Source organism: Cherax quadricarinatus, chromosome 58 (assembly GCF_038502225.1).
Source record: "Cherax quadricarinatus isolate ZL_2023a chromosome 58, ASM3850222v1, whole genome shotgun sequence".
In the NCBI taxonomy this organism is placed as follows: Eukaryota; Metazoa; Arthropoda; class Malacostraca; order Decapoda; family Parastacidae; genus Cherax; species Cherax quadricarinatus.
The window spans coordinates 24,453,072-24,474,783 of record NC_091349.1 but is presented as its reverse complement, the minus strand read 5'-3'; positions in this window follow the sequence as shown (position 1 = coordinate 24,474,783).

The following is a 21,712-nucleotide window of genomic DNA, read 5'->3' as shown; positions in this document are numbered from 1 at the left end:
CGCCATTGGTACACTAAGAGAAAACACCATAAGTGTCCGGGGCCCAAAACTGTTCAACAGCCTCCCATCAAGCATTAGGGGAATTGCCAATAAACCCCTGGCTGCCTTCAAGAGAGAGCTGGACAGATACCTAAAGTCAGTGCCGGATCAGCCGGGCTGTGGCTCGTACGTCGGACTGCGTGCGGCCAGCAGTAACAGCCTAGTTGATCAGGTCCTGATCCATCGGGAGGCCTGGTCGTGGACCGGGCCACGGGGGCGTTGATCCCCGGAATAACCTCCAGGTAACCTCCAGGTAAGCAACAGTAGGATGAGTGGAACAAACTCCCGAGTACCGTCATAGAAGCTAAGACATTGTGTAGTTTTAAAAACAGGTTGGATAAATACATGAGTGGGTGTGGGTGGGTGTGGGTTGGACCTGACTAGCTCGTGCTACTAGGTCGGATGCCGTGCTCCTCCCTTAAGTGACGTGTCTGATCTCCCTAGGTCAAGGCATTGGCTTAAGCCGGTGGGAGAATTGGGCCTGCCTCGCATGGGCCAGTAGGCCTGTTGCAATGTTCCTTCGTATATTCTTAACAAAACGGAAGTAAGATAAGGCATAAAAGTGGACGTAATAAATGCTGCAAGAAGACTACTAACAATACTCGTAATACTGATGGTAGCAATAAGTTTACTACCATCACAGCAATAAAACTAATAGAAAAATAACGAGAATAACATTAGAAGCAACAACGTGAGTACAACTACAGGCAGCAGCAGTAAAGATACATAGAGATGCCTTTCATTAACTCATGCTGCTGACGGTGTCTGCAATCTGTCTAAAATATATAATAAAATGTACTTTATTAACTTAAATTGAAGAGAGTCGCCGTATGCAACACACCACACTGAAACTGACAGACACCAAGATGCAAAGCAGTATGAATACTAAACTGGAAAACTGGAAGAAGGCTGGTATTGCAGAGCTGAGCTGGTGTTGCTCATAGAACACAAATTAAACTCCCAAGGCTTCTCTTCCTGCATGACGGTACTCACACGAAGTTTTGAAAGCTGTTTTAGGCATCTATATGAGGTAGCTTTCCCGGTATCTTTTCGCCAGGTTCAGAATGGGAAATTGGTACAAGATGTCTTCCCTCTCCTTTCCGCAGAACGATTAGGAGAAAATTACAAGCTTCTCTGCTAATAGCAGTCTAAAACCTGTAACTCAGTGACTGGCAGGATCGATGGAAATTAAGGCAATAGTTACTGTGAGAGGGTGTTACTGTGAGTGGTGAGTCTATGTGTGGTGTGTCCGTATGTGGTGAGTTGCTGTGGATTTTGTGATGCTGTGAGTGGTGCGATGCTGTGAGTGGTGTGATGCTGTGTGTTGTCTGTTTGTAGTGTGATTCTCTGTGCTTGTGGTGTCTGTATGTGGGGGGGGGGAGTCTGTGTACTGCATTTGTGTGAGTGTGATTCTGTGTGGTGTGATTGTGTGTGTGGTGTGTCTGTGTTTGGCGTGTCGGTGTGTGTGTGTGGTGTTTGTATGTGTGTGTAGTGTGAGAGTGTGTGTGTGTGTGTGTGTGTGTGTGTGTGTGTGGTATGTCTGTATGAATTGCTATATAGTGTGGTTTGGTGGTAGGTTGAGTGTCTCTATAGTGTGTGAATGGACTAACATCAACTCCAGGCCGAGGGACTGCTTACCTCGAACTCCTTCTGATCTTCTCAATTCTTCTTGATATAGGACTGATGAAGCCACTGCGTGGCGAAATGTTTCCTCAGTAAAGATACCCAAGTGTTACACATGTGTCTAATTTATCAACTTGTCGCTTCTCTGAACCATTTACACACAGTGAGTCTACGTGCACAGTGTGTGTATGGTGGTACTGTAAGTGGTGTGTTTCTGTATTGATTTGTTTTATGTGATTTTGTTGTGAGGTGTATGTGCATGTGGTGTGCCTGTGTGGGAGTGTCTGTGAAAGGCGGTTCTTTGTGTTGTGTGACTGTGTAAGGTGTGTCTCTGTGTTGTGTGACTGTGTATGGTGTGTCTTTGTGATGTGTCTTTGTGTGGTGTGTCTTTGTGTCGTGTGACTGTGTATGGTGTCTTTGTGTTGTGTGACTGTGTGTGGTGTCTTTGTGTTGTGTGACAGTGAATGGTGTGTCTTTGTGTTGTGTGACTGTGTATGGTGTGTCTTTGTGTTGTGTGACTGTCTAAGGTGTATCTTTGTGTGATGTGTCTTTGCGTGATGTGTCTTTGTGTGGTGTGTCTTTGTGTGATGTGTCTTTGTGCCGTGTGACTGTGTATGGTGTCTGTGTTGTGTGACTGTGTATGGTGTGTCGTTATGTTGTGTGACTGTGCATGGTGTGTCTTTGTGTGGTATGCCTTTGTATGGTGTGATTGTGTATGGTATCCTTGTGTGGTGTGACTATGTACGGTATCTTTGTGTGGTGTAACAATGGTGTGATTCTTGGTGATTTGATTCATTAAGAACTGAACCAGACTGTCACTAGAAAGCTTACTAAATGTCCAGAAGTAAATAAATAGATAAGAACTTTTCACGCCATCATGAAAGATGTGTTTAATATCACACACCTGAAAGTCATTACCAAGGAGAAGATCATTAACAATCCTTTCTTTAAACCACTTGCAAAGTCCTGAGACTCCCATCGCACCCGTTCGGTAGTTTTAGGATTCACCTGCCATGAGTTCGATACCTACCCAGTCTGTGATTTATTTGCAATCATGTTATTATTTTGTGAGTCATTACTGACGTTGATGTAAGGCAGGTTGACGCTTGTTAAGAAATACTTCTGGTAGTTTGCTAGATACGCAGATAAAATTAAATGCAAAGCATGTGGAAATTCTTATGGTCAAATTCTTGAACATGATATTCTTATGTGTCCACTTATTGAGGAATATAGAGATAAGTAGTAATATAACCCATGGAATATGACAAGGTATCTTATTAATATATCTTACAAAAAAAATACATCTTAATTTTTTTTTGCAACTTGTAAGTCAATTATATATATATACAGAGATGGTTGCACATGTTCCATCATGAAGTGGCCCGTGGCCTGGTGGCAAAAGCTCTCGCTTCACACGCTGAGGGTTCGGGTTTGATTCCCGGCAAGGGTGGAAACGTTGGGCGTGTTTTCTTACACCTGTTGTCTATGTTCACCCAAAAGTAAAATGGGTACTTGGGAGTTAGTCGACTGGTGTGGGTCGCATCCTGGGGTAAAACGGGCTTAATTTGCCCGAAATACTCTGCAAAACAAGCTGCTTTTTATATAGTAGTATGTCATTGATGTCAGCTAGGACTGTATACCTTATACATGTACTTGTAAAAAATAAAGATATTATTTTACACATAAGAACATAAGAACATAAGAACGAAGGAACACTGCAGAAGGCCTACTGGCCCATGCGAGGCAGGTCCAAGTCCCTACCGGCTTAAGCCAATGCACCCAACCTAGTCAGGTCAGGTCACATTGACTTAAGGGAGGAACACGGCAACCGACCTGTTAGCACAAGCTATCAGGTCTAACTCACACCCACCCACATCTACTCATGTATTTATCCAACCTATTTTTAAAGCTACACAACGTTCTGGCCTCTATAACGGTACTTGGGAGTTTGTTCCACTCATCCACAACTCTATTACCAAACCAGTACTTTCCTATATCCCTCCTGAATCTGAATTTTTCCAACTTAAAACCATTGCTGCGAGTCCTGTCTAGGCTAGATATTTTCAGCACACTATTTACATCCCCTTTATTTATTCCTGTCTTCCACTTATAAACCTCAATCATATCCCCCCTAATTCTACGTCTTTCTAGAGAGTGCAGTTTCAGGGCCCTTAGTCTATCCTCATAGGGAAGGTTTCTGATACATGGGATCATCTTTGTCATCCTCCTTTGTACATTTTCCAGAGAATTTATATCCATTCTGTAATACGGTGACCAAAACTGTGCAGCATAATCTAAATGAGGCCTAACCAAGGATGTATAGAGTTGAAGAACAACCTGAGGACTCCTATTATTTATGCTTCTTGATATGAAGCCAAGGATTCTATTAGCTTTATTGCGAACACTTATGCACTGTTGTCTTGGTTTCAGATTACTGCTAACCAGAACTCCTAAATCTTTTTCGCAATCCGTAATATTAAGATCTACATTATTTAGTTTATATGTGGCATGGTTATTGTCCTGTCCAACATTTAGAACTTTGCATTTGTCTATATTAAACTGCATCTGCCACTTCTCCGACCACTGCATCAGTCTATTCAAATCTTCCTGGAGTGCTCGAATGTCCTCGTCAGAATGAATTCGACGGCCTATTTTGGTGTCATCGGCAAACTTGCCGATGTCGCTCTTTATGCCCTCATCTATGTCGTTTATGTAGATTGTGAACAGCAGGGGGCCCAACACTGACCCCTGTGGAACACCGCTCGTGACGCTTCCCCACTCTGATTTCTCCCCATTTATGCAAACTCTCTGCTGCCTATTTGTCAACCATGCCTCTATCCAGGAAAAAATTTCTCCTCCTATTCCATGTGCTTTAATTTTCCTCAATAGTCTCTGATGTGGGACCCTGTCAAAAGCCTTACTGAAGTCCATATACACAATATCATATTCATTACCATGATCTACCTCCTCAAATACCTTAGTGAAAAAAGTTAATAAATTCGTAAGGCAGGAACGCCCCTTTGTAAAACCATGCTGAGATTCGTTGATTAATTTATGCTTTTCAAGGTGGCTACGAACTGCCTCGGCAATTATTGATTCCATAAATTTTCCCACTATGGAGGTTAGGCTTATTGGTCTATAGTTCGAAGCTAAGGACCTGTCACCTGTTTTGAAAATAGGTATCACATTTGCCATTTTCCACTTATCTGGCACCATGCCAGTTTGTAGTGATATGTTGAAAAGATTAGCCAAAGGTGTGCTAAGCTCCTCTTTACATTCCTTTAGAACCCTTGCATACAGTTCATCAGGGCCTGGGGATTTGTTAGGTTTTAATTTATCTATTTGCCTAAGGACCATGTCACTTGTGACCCTAATAGTGCACAGTTTATTATCGTCCTGTTCTACATAATTTATCATTACTGGAATATCGCTGGTATCCTCCTGTGTAAAAACTGAGAGGAAGTATGTGTTAAAAATTCTACACATTTCCTTATCACTGTCAGTGAGCTGACCCGAGGAACTTTTGAGTGGGCCTATCTTGTCCCTGATCTTACTTCTGTATACCTGAAAGAATCCTTTTGGGTTAGTCTTCGATTCTCTTGCAACTTTAACCTCATAATCTCTTTTTGCTTTTCTAATTCCCTTTTTTATTTCTCTCTTTAACTGAATATATCGATTTCTTAATTGCCCCTCTCCTCTTTTGATTTGCCTATATATGCCTCTCTTTTGACCAATCAGATATTTTAATCTATTGTTCATCCATTTAGGATCATTTTTGTTTGATCTGATTTCCCTATTTGGAACATAATTTGACTGAGCAGCTAGAACTATGCCCTGGAAAGCATCATATCGGCAACCATCACCACCTACCTGACCCCTAGTCAGGTCATTCCAGTTCAGCCCACCTAAGTAATTTTTCAGTCCTATGAAATCAGCCAAGCGAAAGTCAGGGACGGAGACTTGATTGCCATTATTAGGGGAATTCCATGATATGTTAAAACTGAGTGATTTGTGATCACTCTCCCCAAGCTCATCATTAACCTCAAGATTATTAATTAGTGTTTCCCTACTGGCAAGAACCAAGTCAAGGAGGTTATTTCCCCTAGTTGGCTCTGTCACAAACTGTTTTAAAAAACAATCCTGGATCGTATCAAGAAAGTCACCCGACTCTAAATTTCCTGTCAAATTGCTCCAGTCAATCTGTCTATAGTTGAAATCTCCCATTAGCACAACATTTTCGTATGTAGATGCCTTACGAATTTCGTCCCATAGAAGTTTACTGCACTCCCTATCAAGATTTGGGGCCCTGTAAATCACACCCAAAATTAGTTTTTCTCGGCCCTCGAGAAGCTGTAACCAAACAGATTCAGTGGCTGACGCTTCTAATTTAATATCTTGTCTAACACAACAATTTAAATTGTCTCTGACATACATCGCTACTCCACCACCTTTCCTGTTGACCCTGTCAGTGTGGAATAATTTATAGCCTTGTATGTGACATTCAGAGGGCATCTCTCTATCTTTCAGATTGAGCCAGGTCTCTGTTATAGCAATAATATCTATGTTTCCTGCACTTGCAATTAATCTTAGCTCATCTATCTTATTTCTAACACTCCTGCTATTAGTATAGTAAACCTTAAGGGAGCTAGTCCCTTGCTGCCCTCTGCTGTCCCCCTTTGTTTGCTGACCTGTTCTATTGTCTTTATTTATAACTTCATGCTGAATGCCTTTTATACATTTACTGTTTCCAACCCTAGTGTTGCAACCTGCTTGTTTCCCACACACACCCATACCTCTATCTTCCATCAGTTTAAAATCATAGGCATTTCACCAATGGCCTTCTCAATCGAGTCTGCAAGTGCTACCACCCCTGCCCCAGAGAGATGAACCCCATCCCTTGCATACATATCATGTTTGCCATAAAAGTTGTTCCAGTTGTCAATGAATGGGATTGCAAGTTCCTTGCATCCCTCCCTTAGACTTAATGAAATCTATAGCTGACCTGTACTTATCTAGCAGCTCTTCTCTCCTACCCTTCCCAATATCATTTCCACCAGCACTGAGACAGATAATGGGCTTGTTCCCATTACCTGACATGATATTATCCAGTCTGTTGACAATGTCCCCAACACCAGCTCCAGGGAAGCACACTCTATCTCTCATCTTCTTATTCCTATTACAAAAAGCACGATCAACATATCTTACCTGAGAGTCACCAACCACAAGAATGCGCTTACCTTCATTAGCAGGGGCAGTAGTACCCTTACCTTCACTGGCCACTGAAGTACATTCATCCTGGAGAACAGAGAAGCGATTTCCTACCTTCAGATCTGCACTCTTAACTTTCCTTACTCTGATGCGCCTCCCATTACTGTGAACAACTCGCCACTTGTAGCAGGTGCTGGGCTGCACCTCACTGCTGGTAGCCGTTGCTACCACCCCACCTACAGCCTCCTCACAGTGAGAGACAGACTGCACCTCACTGCTAGAAGCCTCATTCCCCACATCTCCAACCACCTCACACTCTCTCCCAGGCCCATTGAGGTGGACCTTCAGCCTCCTAATCTCCTCCTGGAGAAGCAAGACCTCCTCCTTCAACTCTCCAACCTCAGCTTTTAAAACACTGTAGAAGCAAGCCATGCTTTGTAACCGTCCACGCTAATCCCCAGTGCATCATTCTCTCTAAATGCTAAGTTACCGTCTTTCATTTACAGAGGAAATACCTTTCAATTGCTGTATTGAGCATAATTGAATTGTGCAAAATCAGTTTCACCAACGACCTTCTGCCAGGCAGTTGTTACGTCCTCAAAACACCAAAAGGATAAACCTTGTGTAAAATATTGAAATTTTTTCAGGTTATTTTCCATTAATAACTAAAATTGAAGTGTACTGACATTGAAAACCATTTAATACCTCTTAATTTATATAGGATAATATATCACTTTTTGCATCATATAATGTCATATTTATGTCACCACTTAATGAATATCAACAAATTGGAAAACTTATCCATGTGTTGTATATAGCACAGAGTGACAAGTTATGTCCATATGTGTTGATTAAAGTATATTTTAAGTATATTCTGATTTAATTTTAGTTTCCAGTTTTCTTAAAAGGAATCGAGAAGCAGATGGACTTGGGAACAAGATTGTAATTAATAACTACTCATCATTTTAATACTGTGTGGGCAAGTTATACAATGAGACGGATAGTTTATATAACGTCGATCTACCAAAACACAAGCGCCAGTAGATAACTCGATGAAATTTTCATCAAACGCCATATTGGATTTCATGTTTCAGGATCCTATCCGTCTATATTTCCAGTGAAGCTTTCCTAAACACAGAGAAAATGGGGAAAACATGGGAAGAAATCTAGACATAACATCGCCAACGAGAGGTGAGCCTAGACACCAATGAGAGTACATCCTACAATAATTATCTATGTACATAGGTGAGCCTAGACACCAATGAGAGTACATCCTACAATAATTATCTATGCACATAGGTGAGCCTAGACACCAATGAGAGTACATCCTACAATAATTATCTATGTACATAGGTGAGCCTAGATACCAATGAGCGTACATCCTACAATAATTATCTATGCACAGAGGTGAGCCTAGAAACCAATGAGAGTACATCCTACAATAATTATCTATGTACATAGGTGAGCCTAGACACCAATGAGAGTACATCCTACAATAATTATCTATGCACATAGGTGAGCCTAGACACCAATGAGAGTACATCCTACAATAATTATCTATGTACATAGGTGAGCCTAGACACCAATGAGAGTACATCCTACAATAATTATCTATGTACATAGGTAAGCCTAGACACCAATGAGAGTACATCCTACAATAATTATCTATGCACATAGGTGAGCCTAGAAACCAATGAGTGTACATCCTACAATAATTATCTATGCACATAGGTGAGCCTAGACACCAATGAGAGTACATCCTACAATAATTATCTATGCACATAGGTGAGCCTAGATACCAATGAGCGTACATCCTACAATAATTATCTATGTACATAGGTGAGCCTAGATACCAATGAGCGTACATCCTACAATAATTATCTATGCACAGAGGTGAGCCTAGAAACCAATGAGAGTACATCCTACAATAATTATCTATGTACATAGGTGAGCCTAGACACCAATGAGAGTACATCCTACAATAATTATCTATGTACATAGGTGAGCCTAGACACCAATGAGAGTACATCCTACAATAATTATCTATGGTCCATAGTCGGACCTAACACGTCAATCGTAAGCATCCTACAATAATTTCTATGTACATAGGTTAGTAGACACCAATGAGAGTACATCCTACAATAATTATCTATGTACATAGGTGAGCCTAGACACCAATGAGAGTACATCCTACAATAATTATCTATGTACATAGGTGAGCCTAGACACCAATGAGAGTACATCCTACAATAATTATCTATGTACATAGGTGAGCCTAGACACCAATGAGAGTACATCCTACAATAATTGTCTATGTACATAGGTGAGCCTAGACACCAATGAGAGTACATCCTACAATAATTATCTATGTACATAGGTGAGCCTAGACACCAATGAGAGTACATCCTACAATAATTATCTATGTACAGAGGTGAGCCTAGACACCAATGAGAGTACATCCTACAATAATTATCTATGTACAGAAGTGAGCCTAGACACCAATGAGAGTACATCCTACAATAATTATCTATGTACAGAGGTGAGCCTAGAAACCAATGAGAGTACATCCTACAATAATTATCTATGTACAGAGGTGAGCCTAGACACCAATGAGAGTACATCCTACAATAATTATCTATGTACAGAGGTGAGCCTAGAAACCAATGAGAGTACATCCTACAATAATTATCTATGTACAGAGGTGAGCCTAGACACCAATGAGAGTACATCCTACAATAATTATCTATGTACATAGGTGAGCCTAGACACCAATGAGAGTACATCCTACAATAATTATCTATGTACATAGGTGAGCCTAGACACCAATGAGAGTACATCCTACAATAATTATCTATGTACAGAGGTGAGCCTAGAAACCAATGAGAGTACATCCTACAATAATTATCTATGCACATAGGTGAGCCTAGAAACCAATGAGAGTACATCCTACAATAATTATCTATGCACATAGGTGAGCCTAGAAACCAATGAGAGTACATCCTACAATAATTATCTATGTACAGAGGTGAGCCTAGATACCAATGAGCGTACATCCTACAATAATTATCTATGTACATAGGTGAGCCTAGATACCAATGAGCGTACATCCTACAATAATTATCTATGTACAGAGGTGAGCCTAGAAACCAATGAGAGTACATCGTACAATAATTATCTATGTATATACCATTTGTAATAATTTATATTAATGTAAATATTATTTATTATGTAACAGAACATGAGATTATTCAAGATCTACTGATCACCCGTGAATTTCAGTAAAACTGAGTTAATAGCTCCTTTTGATTACAGTTTAAGATCTAATGAGCAACCTTGATGTAATTAATTCAACCTGGGAACTACTTTCCTCATTTTAATATTTAGCAGTCCAGCGGTAATATCCTAGAAAAGTATAATTTTCGCATTAATCATTGTGATATATTCTTTCGGAAACTGAAACACACTTAAATATAGTGAAGGTAAGAGTATTATTCCTCTTAGTCATCTTCATCAATTACATTTTTGCTATTGGACAATGCAGAAGAAAAATTATATGCGTGTGTAGTGAACAAAATAATGGTTAGGTATTGACGGATTTGTGATATCCAGCGCGAATTATACATTGGAAACAGATTTATCTGTTTCCTTGCAGGTTCTCTCAGACAGAATGGCTAAAGTATTTTAAATTACCTGATTAGTTCTTGCGACCATTTTATTGACCTGTGGATGATAAGTTGTAGACAGTGCTGAAATTAGCTTATTAGTAAATTCTACACCTCTGACTGCTAGCAATACTTTAGGTGGACTAGACTAGGAAGGAATCCGAATGAATACTTACTGTGTTTTATACCGTCAGTCACCAACTATAACGCAGTTAAACTTCGTTGTCAGGCCAAGAGCTTTAACAGTAGATCAACACTGAACCCGTGTTATTCTAGGCCATGGGACCTCAACCAGCGGCACTAGGGCCGCAAATGGCCCTTCTAAGAAATGGATACGGCCCTCACATGAAATTATGAATTCGCTGTCATGTAGGTTCCATACTGCAATGTGTCAACAATTACAAAATGTTATTGTCATTAATTATAAAAATTACAAAAATTACAAAATTCGGCGATCCTTTAAATTTGGCTTTTCAAATTGGCTCTTTCATATTAAAAGGCCGGGGACTTTTGGTCTAGACTGTAGAGCGTCGGACTGTCAGTTTACGAACTGCAATTCAAAGTCTTCGTCCAACTATCTGTTTATTCATTGACAGTCGTTTATTACAACTTGAGTTAATAGACAATGTGGCCTCGAGGGAAGTTAGAAAATACTGCTAGAGTTCCTGGGTTGAAGGAAGTAGTTCAGTTGGGTTACAGTTGGTGTTTGTATTAATTCTTGATCCTTCCTATTAGAAGCCAGGTGTAGATACCTGTATCAGGTATCTGTATCAGATACCTGTATCAGGTATCTGTATCAGATACCTGTATTAGGTAACTACTACATTTGAGTTATTATAAATAGCTTGCCATGATACAGTTTTGCTTGACGCTGCACCCAGTTTATTCTTATTCCGTCTTATTCCATCTGAACTTTTTGTAAATTAGATGGTAGTGGTAGAAAGGATTTTATGGAAGGGAACTTCTGACCCTAAATCTTATTCATAAGGAATTTAAATAGGGAAACCAACCCTATTCTCTCATCTATTGCAGTGATTCACTAGTTCACTGAAAATATAAAATGTATTTGAGCTTTGCATTAAGGGAAAATAAACATTTCTAAATGTAACGATGTTGATTATATAAAAATTAAACTATTACAAATAAAGTTGTTTAAACACAGATAGAAAATTAACTAATATTAGTTATTTATCTTTCCTGAGAAAGAGAATTTTCCCATTCTGTTTTTTGGTCATCAGATCAAAGGTCTTTGTTTTTCTGGTACGTCTCTTGAGGATGTTTTGTTGTTCTGCTTCGTTTTGAACCTTTCTCAGATACGTCAATTTCTATTAGTAACGTTGAGGCATAATATACTGGGATTATGTCGGAGATACTTCTCTCAGGTCACGTAGCGACCGAAACACACCTAGTCTTTTTCTTGACTTTACCTCTAACGTCGCCAGAGCCACACCTTTACCAGCAAAGCCTTGAAAAATAACTCCCCATCTATCTTGGGCCAAGAGAGAGGAACGTGAGGGGAGTAGCCTAGCAGAGGGAACTTCGGAAGTACTTGTGTGAGATGTGGAAGTGGATTCCTTGCCGTCAAAGGTTTGCCAGCAGGATGTTGTTTGGTTTACACTCTTCTAGTTGCATTAAATCGAAAATATGAATGAACAGAAACCAAAACACAACTGTGGACACAGCCGTAAAAGGGTAAGATTTATGAGGCATAAAAATTAAGAATAAGTGAGAGACAAAATAGTTGCTTAACTGGTATCTGGACATTGCTTAACACAGTATATCTGGGGAGATAACCGAAACTCCTCTTTACGTAGTCAGATACCACACTAATTAGTTCCTAGTGAATTTCCGGTAAGTCATTCGAAAACATTTGCATAAATTTTTTAATAAAATTAGATGTATTTCGATCTCTAAGCTATCCCAGAAAGGTATCCCCGTGTTCCATATGCCCAGCCTTCTCACCCTCAATACAAGCACAACAAATATTGGTTAGCTGACATAAAACTGCACATTAGCATGTATATATTCGTGTGTGTGTATGTCTGTGCATATGAGTTTCTGCAAATATGCTAGCTTTCACATGAATACAGCCTATATATATATATATATATATATATATATATATATATATATATATATATATATATATATATATATATATATATAATATGTCGTGCCGAATATGTAAAACTGGTCAATTAGCAAGAACTCATTTAAAATTAAGTCCTTTCTAAAATTTTCTCTTATACGTTTAAAGATATATTTTTTTCATTAATGTTAATGTAAAAATTTTTAATTTTGCACCAAAAGAATCTTAGAAAACTTACCTAACCTTATTATAACAAGAACAATTTATTTTAGCCTAACCCAACTAAATATATTTTAGATTTGTTTACAATAATTTAATACTAAACAAACACAGTGAAATATATTTTTTTCGTTAGGTTCAGAATGATTTTGGCGAAATTATTGCATACACAAATTTTCACTTGTCCTATATGGCAAGATGAGCGTTGCTATTTAAGCCAAGATCGCAAGTTCTGCCTATTCGGCACGACATTATATATATATATATATATATATATATATATATATATATATATATATATATATATATATATATATATATATATATATATATATATATATATATATATATATATATATATATATATGCAAGGAATTCGCAAGAGCAGGCGAAATATACACAAACACTGATCTCTGGCTGAAGGAGACTCGAACCTACGAACCTTGGAACAAGGTACGCAGTGCTTTACCAATCTACCCACACTGGACCAATACCTTGGAGTCCAGCTTGCGCTAGACTTTGATCCAAGGCAGCCAGCTTTCAGGGAGAAGGCTTACAGCTTTTCATGTCATCCCCTGCATGCATCAGCCTTACTAGAGATTTTAACAATGCAAGGAATTCGAAAGAGCAGGCGAAATATACACAAACACTGATCTCTGGCTGACAGAGGAGACAGAAGGGGCTCCAGAAAGACGGAGAGGTGGGGTACACCACCAAGTGCTGGACACAGTACACACAACCGAGGAAGAAGTGAAGAGGCTTCTGAGTGAGCTAGATACCTCAAAGGCAATGGGGCCAGATAACATCTCTCCATGGGTCCTGAGAGAGGGAGCAGAGGCGCTATGTGTACCCCTAACAACAATATTCAATACATCTATCGAAACAGGGAGATTGCCTGAGGCATGGAAGACAGCAAATGTAGTCCCAATCTTTAAAAAAGGAGACAGACATGAAGCACTAAACTACAGACCAGTGTCACTGACATGTATAGTATGCAAAGTCATGGAGAAGATTATCAGGAGAAGAGTGGTGGAACACCTAGAAAGGAATGATCTCATCAACAGCAGCCAACATGGTTTCAGGGACGGGAAATCCTGTGTCACAAACCTACTGGAGTTCTATGACATGGTGACAGCAGTAAGACAAGAGAGAGAGGGGTGGGTGGATTGCATTTTCTTGGACTGCAAGAAGGCGTTTGACACAGTTCCACACAAGAGATTAGTGCAAAAACTGGAGGACCAAGCAGGGATAACAGGGAAGGCACTACAATGGATCAGGGAATACTTGTCAGGAAGACAGCAGCGAGTCATGGTACGTGGCGAGGTGTCAGAGTGGGCACCTGTGACCAGCGGGGTCCCACAGGGGTCAGTCCTAGGACCAGTGCTGTTTCTGGTATTTGTGAACGACATGACGGAAGGAATAGACTCCGAAGTGTCCCTGTTTGCAGATGACGTGAAGTTGATGAGAAGAATTCATTCGATCGAAGACCAGGCAGAACTACAAAGGGATCTGGACAGGCTGCAGACCTGGTCCAGCAATTGGCTCCTGGAGTTCAATCCCACCAAGTGCAAAGTCATGAAGATTGGGGAAGGGCAAAGAAGACCGCAGACGGAGTACAGTCTAGGGGGCCAGAGACTACAAACCTCACTCAAGGAAAAAGATCTTGGGGTGAGTATAACACCAGGCACATCTCCTGAAGCGCACATCAACCAAATAACTGCTGCAGCATATGGGCGCCTAGCAAACCTCAGAACAGCATTCCGACATCTTAATAAGGAATCGTTCAGGACCCTGTACACCGTGTACGTTAGGCCCATATTGGAGTATGCGGCACCAGTTTGGAACCCACACCTAGCCAAGCACGTAAAGAAACTAGAGAAAGTGCAAAGGTTTGCAACAAGACTAGTCCCAGAGCTAAGAGGTATGTCCTACGAGGAGAGGTTAAGGGAAATCAACCTGACGACACTGGAGGACAGGAGAGATAGGGCGGACATGATAACGACATACAAAATACTGAGAGGAATTGACAAGGTGGACAAAGACAGGATGTTCCAGAGATGGGACACAGCAACAAGGGGACACAGTTGGAAGTTAGAAACAGATGAATCACAGGGATGTTAGGAAGTATTTCTTCAGCCACAGAGTAGTCAGGAAGTGGAATAGTTTGGGAAGCGATGTAGTGGAGGCAGGATCCATACATAGCTTTAAGCAGAGGTATGATAAAGCTCACGGTTCAGGGAGAGTGACCTAGTAGCGACCAGTGAAGAGGCGGGGCCAGGAGCTTGGACTCGACCCCTGCAACCTCAACTAGGTGAGTACAACTAGGTGAGTACACACACACACACACACACACACACACACACACACACACACACACACACACACACACACACACACACACACACACACACACACACACACACACACACACACACACATTTAGTGGCAGGAAACGGAAAAAGAAAATGGAAGGAAATAACAAAAATAGTCCACCACCTCGGAGCCTTGTTGGACTGGAGGCGCAGCCAGTGGCCACCCATGGCCCTCCAGAATTACTACTACTGATGCCAATAACACAATCCCCCCAACAAACACAGAATACAACCTCATTCATATTTTCCTAATATATAGGGCCTTAAGCCATCCACCAACAACAAAATACCTTTTATCAGTGGACTTCTAAAGGAGTCTAATGCAATGTTTGCAGCCTTCACAGAGACTCACACAAAAGATCACTTTGACAGTGAAATATGGATAAGTGGTTACAACCTTTTTAGATGCGACAGAAAAAACAGGCAACAAGGGGGGGTTGGCCTGTATGTCAAAGAGTCCCTTATCTGCACGGAGTTGCTGAACACCACAAATGAGGTAGTTGAAGTTCTATCAATAAAGATCGAGAACCAAGATGCAACCTCACAACAGTTCAAGGAACAGCTACTGAAAATTGATTACTGTTTGGAAAACCTTCCAGCTCCATCCCCAAACATCTTACTGCTTGGTGATTTCAACCTAAGGCATACAAAATGGAAGAATGTAGCAAATAATGTTATAGCTGAAACAATCCCCGGAGGTAGCGCAGATGAAAGGTCACACACACATGAGCTACTAAGTCTCTGCGAAAAACACACCTTAAGCCAGCAGATAGTGGAGCCAACAAGACTAGAAAACACACTTGACCTTATCTTCACAAATAATGAGGACCTGATAAGAGACATAAGAATATCAAAAACAACTAATTCCGATCACAACCTAATCGAAGTCCAGACGTACATGCATAGGGTTCCTGATCAGCAGAATGCATGTACCTGTGAAGGTGTCTTCACAAAATACAACTTCAACAACAAGAACATCAACTGGGACCAGGTAAACCATGTCCTAAACGAAACATGTTGGGAAGTTATCTTAACATGGATCCAAACCAGTGCCTTGAAAGGATGAACTTCCTGGCAGCCGAAGCATGTTCTAGGCATATTCCCCTAAGAAAGAAGAAGAGCAGGAGTAAACTGGAGAGAGAAAGACGCTCCCTCTACAGAAGACGACGAAGAGTCACTGAGCTCCTCAGGAGTGCTAGAATATCTGATACACGAAAGGAGGCGCTGACCAGGGAAGTGGAAACTATCGAACTTAAGTTAAATGACTCTTACAGGAACCAGGAGAGGCAGGAGGAGCTTAAAGCTATTAGTGAAATTGAAAGAAATTCAAAATATTTCTTTTCATATGCCAAAAACAAGGCAAATACCACATCTAGTATCGGGCCCTTACTCAGACAGGATGGGACTTACACAGATGACAACAAGGAAATGAGTGAAATATTGAAATCCCAGTACGACTCTGTGTTTAGTGAACCACTAATCGGTCTGAGGATCGACGACCCAAATGATTTCTTCATGAATGAGCCTCAAAACTCCATAAATGTATGCCAGATTTCCGACATTACCCTAACTCCGATAGATTTCGAAAAAGCCATTGACAACATGCCTATGCACTCAGCCCCGGGCCCAGACTCGTGGAACTCTGTTTTCATTAAGAACTGCAAGAAACCCCTCTCGCGTGCCCTAAGTACACTATGGAGGAGGAGCTTGGACATGGGTGAAATTCCACAGTCACTTAAAACAACGGATATAGCCCCACTCTATAAAGGTGGCAGCAAAGCATTAGCTAAGAACTATAGACCAATAGCTCTGACGTCCCACATCATAAAAATCTTTGAAAGAGTGCTAAGAAGCAGGATTGCAAATCACCTGGATTCCCAAAATCTGCACAATCCAGGGCAACATGGGTTCAGGGCAGGTCGCTCCTGCCTCTCACAACTACTGGATCACTATGACATGGCCTTGGATGCACTGGAAGAAAATCAGAATGCAGATGTAATATACACAGACTTTGCAAAAGCATTTGACAAATGCGATCATGGTGTAATAGCCCATAAAATACGTGCTAAAGGAATAACTGGGAAAGTGGGGAGATGGATCTTCAACTTCCTAACAAATCGAACACAAAGAGTAGTGGTCAACAGAGTTAAATCGGAGGCTGCCATAGTGAAGAGCTCTGTTCCACAAGGCACAGTACTCGCCCCCATCTTATTCCTTATCCTCATATCAGACATAGACAGAGATATACATCACAGCACCGTATCATCCTTTGCGGATGATACTAGGATCTGCATGAGGCTGTCATCTGCTGAGGACGCGGTTAACCTCCAAGAAGATATAAACAAAGTTTTCCAGTGGGCAACGGTAAACAATATGATGTTCAATGAGGACAAATTCCAACTACTCCGTTATGGAAAACTGGAGGAGATAATAACTAGAACAGAGTATACTACAGACTCTGGCCATACAATAGAGCGGAAAAATAATGTAAGGGACCTGGGAGTAGTAATGTCTGAGGATCTCACTTTCAAGGATCACAACAGTGCCACGATCGCACGTGCAAAGAAAATGATAGGATGGATAATGAGAACTTTCAAAACGAGAGATGCCAAGCCAATGATGATCCTTTTCAAATCACTTGTTCTCTCTAGGCTGGAATACTGCTGTACATTAACATCTCCATTCAAAGCAGGTGAAATCGCAGATCTAGAGAGTGTACAGAGATCCTTTACTGCACGTATAAGTTCTGTCAAGCACCTTAACTACTGGGAACGCTTGGAAGCACTTGACTTGTACTCGTTGGAACGCAGGAGGGAGAGATATATCATAATCTACACTTGGAAAATCTTGGAAGGAATGGTCCCAAATCTGCACACAGAAATCACTCCCTACGAAAGTAAAAGACTGGGCAGGCGATGCAAAATGCCCCCAATAAAAAGTAGGGGCGCCATTGGTACACTAAGGGAAAACACCATAAGTGTCTGGGGCCCAAAACTGTTCAACAGCCTCCCATCAAGCATTAGGGGAATTGCCAATAAGCCCCTGGCTGCCTTCAAGAGAGAGCTGGACAGATACCTAAAGTCAGTGCCGGATCAGCCGGGCTGTGGCTCGTACGTTGGACTGCGTGCGGCCAGCAGTAACAGCCTAGTTGATCAGGCCCTGATCCATCGGGAGACCTGGTCATGGACCGTAACGCGGTAACCTCCAGATGGACAGAGACTGGATGTTCCAGAGATAGGACACAGCAACAAGGGCTGACAATTGGAAGTTGAGGACTCAGATGAATCACAGGGATGTTAGGAAGTATTTCTTCAGTCACAGAGTTGTCAGGAAGTAGAATACATAGTCTGGAAAGTGACGTAGTGCAGGCAGGAACCATACCGAGGTATCATAAAGTTCATGGAACAGGGAAAGTGACCAAGTAGCAATCAGTGTGTGTGAGTACGCGCGCGCGCGCACACACACACACACACACACACACACTACTGGTTCTTATTTAAAGGTATCTCTACTTATTCACGTGGTAAAGAAAATGATAAAGTTGAGGAGCACCCAATCATGAGGGTAGCCGGGAGTACAGGAGGCGAGTTTCTCTATCTAAATATGATAACAAATGATCTATACAACAAACTGGATGAGGAATGGGAAAGAAAACTGTATCACCTTGCGTTTTTAAAGTAAGTTAAGGACTTAAAACCTGGAAGAAGTGAAAACGCAGAAAGAAGCCCTGGTTAAAAAAAAAAAGTGTGCTAATTGAGCAGCAGCAACGAAGGATGAAGGAGCATTGAGTCTGGAGTGGATAAATGAGGAAAATTATTTGAGAAGATGGTCTAAAAAGACGGAAAGGCAGTGAAGACAGATAAGGCTGTAAGGAAAAAAAGTCAAAAGTAGGAAGAAAGACTGATATTTCTCATTGTCTATGGACTCTAGATTCATGAACAGGTTTAGAAAGGAGAGGGATGGGAGAAAAACGTAAGATTGAATCTATCACTGGGTACATAGGAAGGTGAAAATTTTTCAGAGGATTAGGACTCTCACGACAAATAATACTGTTGAACAGTAACCTGAGACAGAGAGCAAGATTAAAAGACATGCGATGTTAAAATTACTGTACATACAGTAGTGGATTGCGACGAGAAAGAGATGGAAAGGGAACAGCGGGAGTATGTATTCAAGAGAGGAATAGAAGGAGACAGGTGACGGGAACACTCACCCACAAGGAACTCTACCAGACATATCCAATGCTCTTCTCGGCCCATCTCAAGACCCACTCCCCTTCATCACACCCTCTTCCTTTTCGTCCTTCCTACCCATAACACCCCATTCTTGCTTCTTCCCCTATGCTGATGCACATACCAACCTCAGCCCTTCCTACCCTACTCCAGGAAGATGCTCAACAAACTAAGTGGCCGTAATAACCAGAACCTCGTTTTGGAAAGAAAGCTCAAAGTGTGGAGCACTAATACTAATGGACTCTTAAACAAAATATGAGTGTATAGAAAGGATTGTAGAGGTAAATGTAAACTTCACAGCTATCACAAAAACAAAACTACCTGAAAGGACAGGTGCTTACTCAATACGCAATTATGATTTAAAGGCCACACCAACAATCCTTGAGCTCAAACCCAAGAAACAACTCGGAGAACACACTATAGATATTAAGCTTTCATGAACTGCTAAAATTGCTTCAAGTATTCAATACTTGAAGGATTCAGACATCAGGATCAGCAGCAGCAGCAGCAGGAGCATCTATTTAAGAAGAGACTGTCTTCTTAATACAAAACTGTGACATGTTGTGAACAGGATCAACACTATTTTCTTAGTATGCTGGGAAAAAAATAATATTTCTCTTAATTTTAGGAGAAAACTCTGCCTGGAAGGTTTTAAAATAGAAAATACTAAGTAAATTTCAAGAACCTACTGGAAATATCCGAAAGAGGTGGAATGCCTGATATATGTAGTATACTGTCATGTACAAAGGATTCTGCAATGAATTAAAAACAAATGCTAACCAGGATTGCGAGTGCAAATAAAATGCAAAATAAATCGTGTAAGGAAGCTTAATAACATTTACATTTTATCTGGAAACATTGTTTTCTTGCAAAGATTTATATTTCCTAGGTAAAAAAAGGCCACTTAGATATTTACATGTTTGTCATCTACCATATTTGTGTAACGTGACTAGAAAATCTCAACAAATAAGAAGCATTACTTGACTTAACACAATTAACTTTCATAAAACACACACACACAAGCAAAAATGTATGCGAGAGGAAAAAAAAGCGGAGTGAGACACAAGCATTGTCCCAGTGCAGTAAATATTATTATGAATATACAGTAGTACCCCCATATCCACGGGTTCGGTATCCGGGGTTTCAGTTACCCGCTGTTTACATCGGTCCGAAAATGTTAGGGAGGTTGCAGTTTGAGGTTTCATTTTTTTTTATGTATCTTTTGATTTTATGCATTTTTTATTTTTTTTAAATGAGAGTGCATAAAATATGGTCAAAACTTTCAGTAGATTCGGCGGAAAACAGATACTGGCACTGCCAGTTTGTGCCTGTTTTCTCAGCAGCAGCAGCAGCAGCAGCAGCAGCAGCAGCAGCAGTACTAGTAGTAGTAGTAGTAGTAGTGGGAGATGGTGGCAGTGGGAGGTGGTGGCAGTGGAAGGAGGCAGTAGGTCGTCGTGGTTGTGGTCGTGGTGATGGATCGTGGTGGTCTGGGTGGTTGTGATGGTGGGTGTGGTGGTGGGTGGTCGTGGTGATGGTGGTGGTGGGCCATGGTAGTGGGTGGTGGTGGTGGGCCATGGTACTGGGTGGTGGTGGTGGGCCGTGGTGGTGGTGGTGGGTGATGGTGGGCCATGGTGGTTTATCTGGATTACCTGGAGGTTATTCCGGGAATCAACGTCCCCGCGGCCCGGTCCATGACCAGGCCTCCAGGTGGATCAGGGCCTGATCAACCAGGCTGTTACTGCTGGCCGCACGCAGTCCAACGTACGAGCCACAGCCCGGCTGATCCGGCACTGACTTTAGGCATCTGTCCAGCTCTCTCTTGAAGGCAACCAGGGGCTTATTGGCAATTCCCCTAATGCTTGATGGGAGGCTGTTGAACAGTCTTGGGCCCGGACACTTATGGTGTTTTCCCTTGGTGTACCAATGGCGCCCTTACTTTTAATTGGGGGCATTTTGCATCGCCTGCCCAGCCTTTTACTTTCGTAGGGAGTGATTTCTGTGTTCAGATTTGGGACCATTCCTCCCAAGATTTCCAAGTGTAGATTATGATATATCTCTCTCTCCTGCGTTCCAACGAGTAAAAGTCAAGTGCTTCCAAGCGTTCCCAGTAGTTAAGGTGCTTGACAGAGCTTATACATGCAGTAAAGGATCTCTGTACACTCTCTAGATCTGCGATTTCACCTGCTTTGAATGGATATGTTAATGTACAGCAGTATTCCAGCCTAGAGAGAACGAGTGATTTGAAAAGGATCATCATTGGCTTGGAAT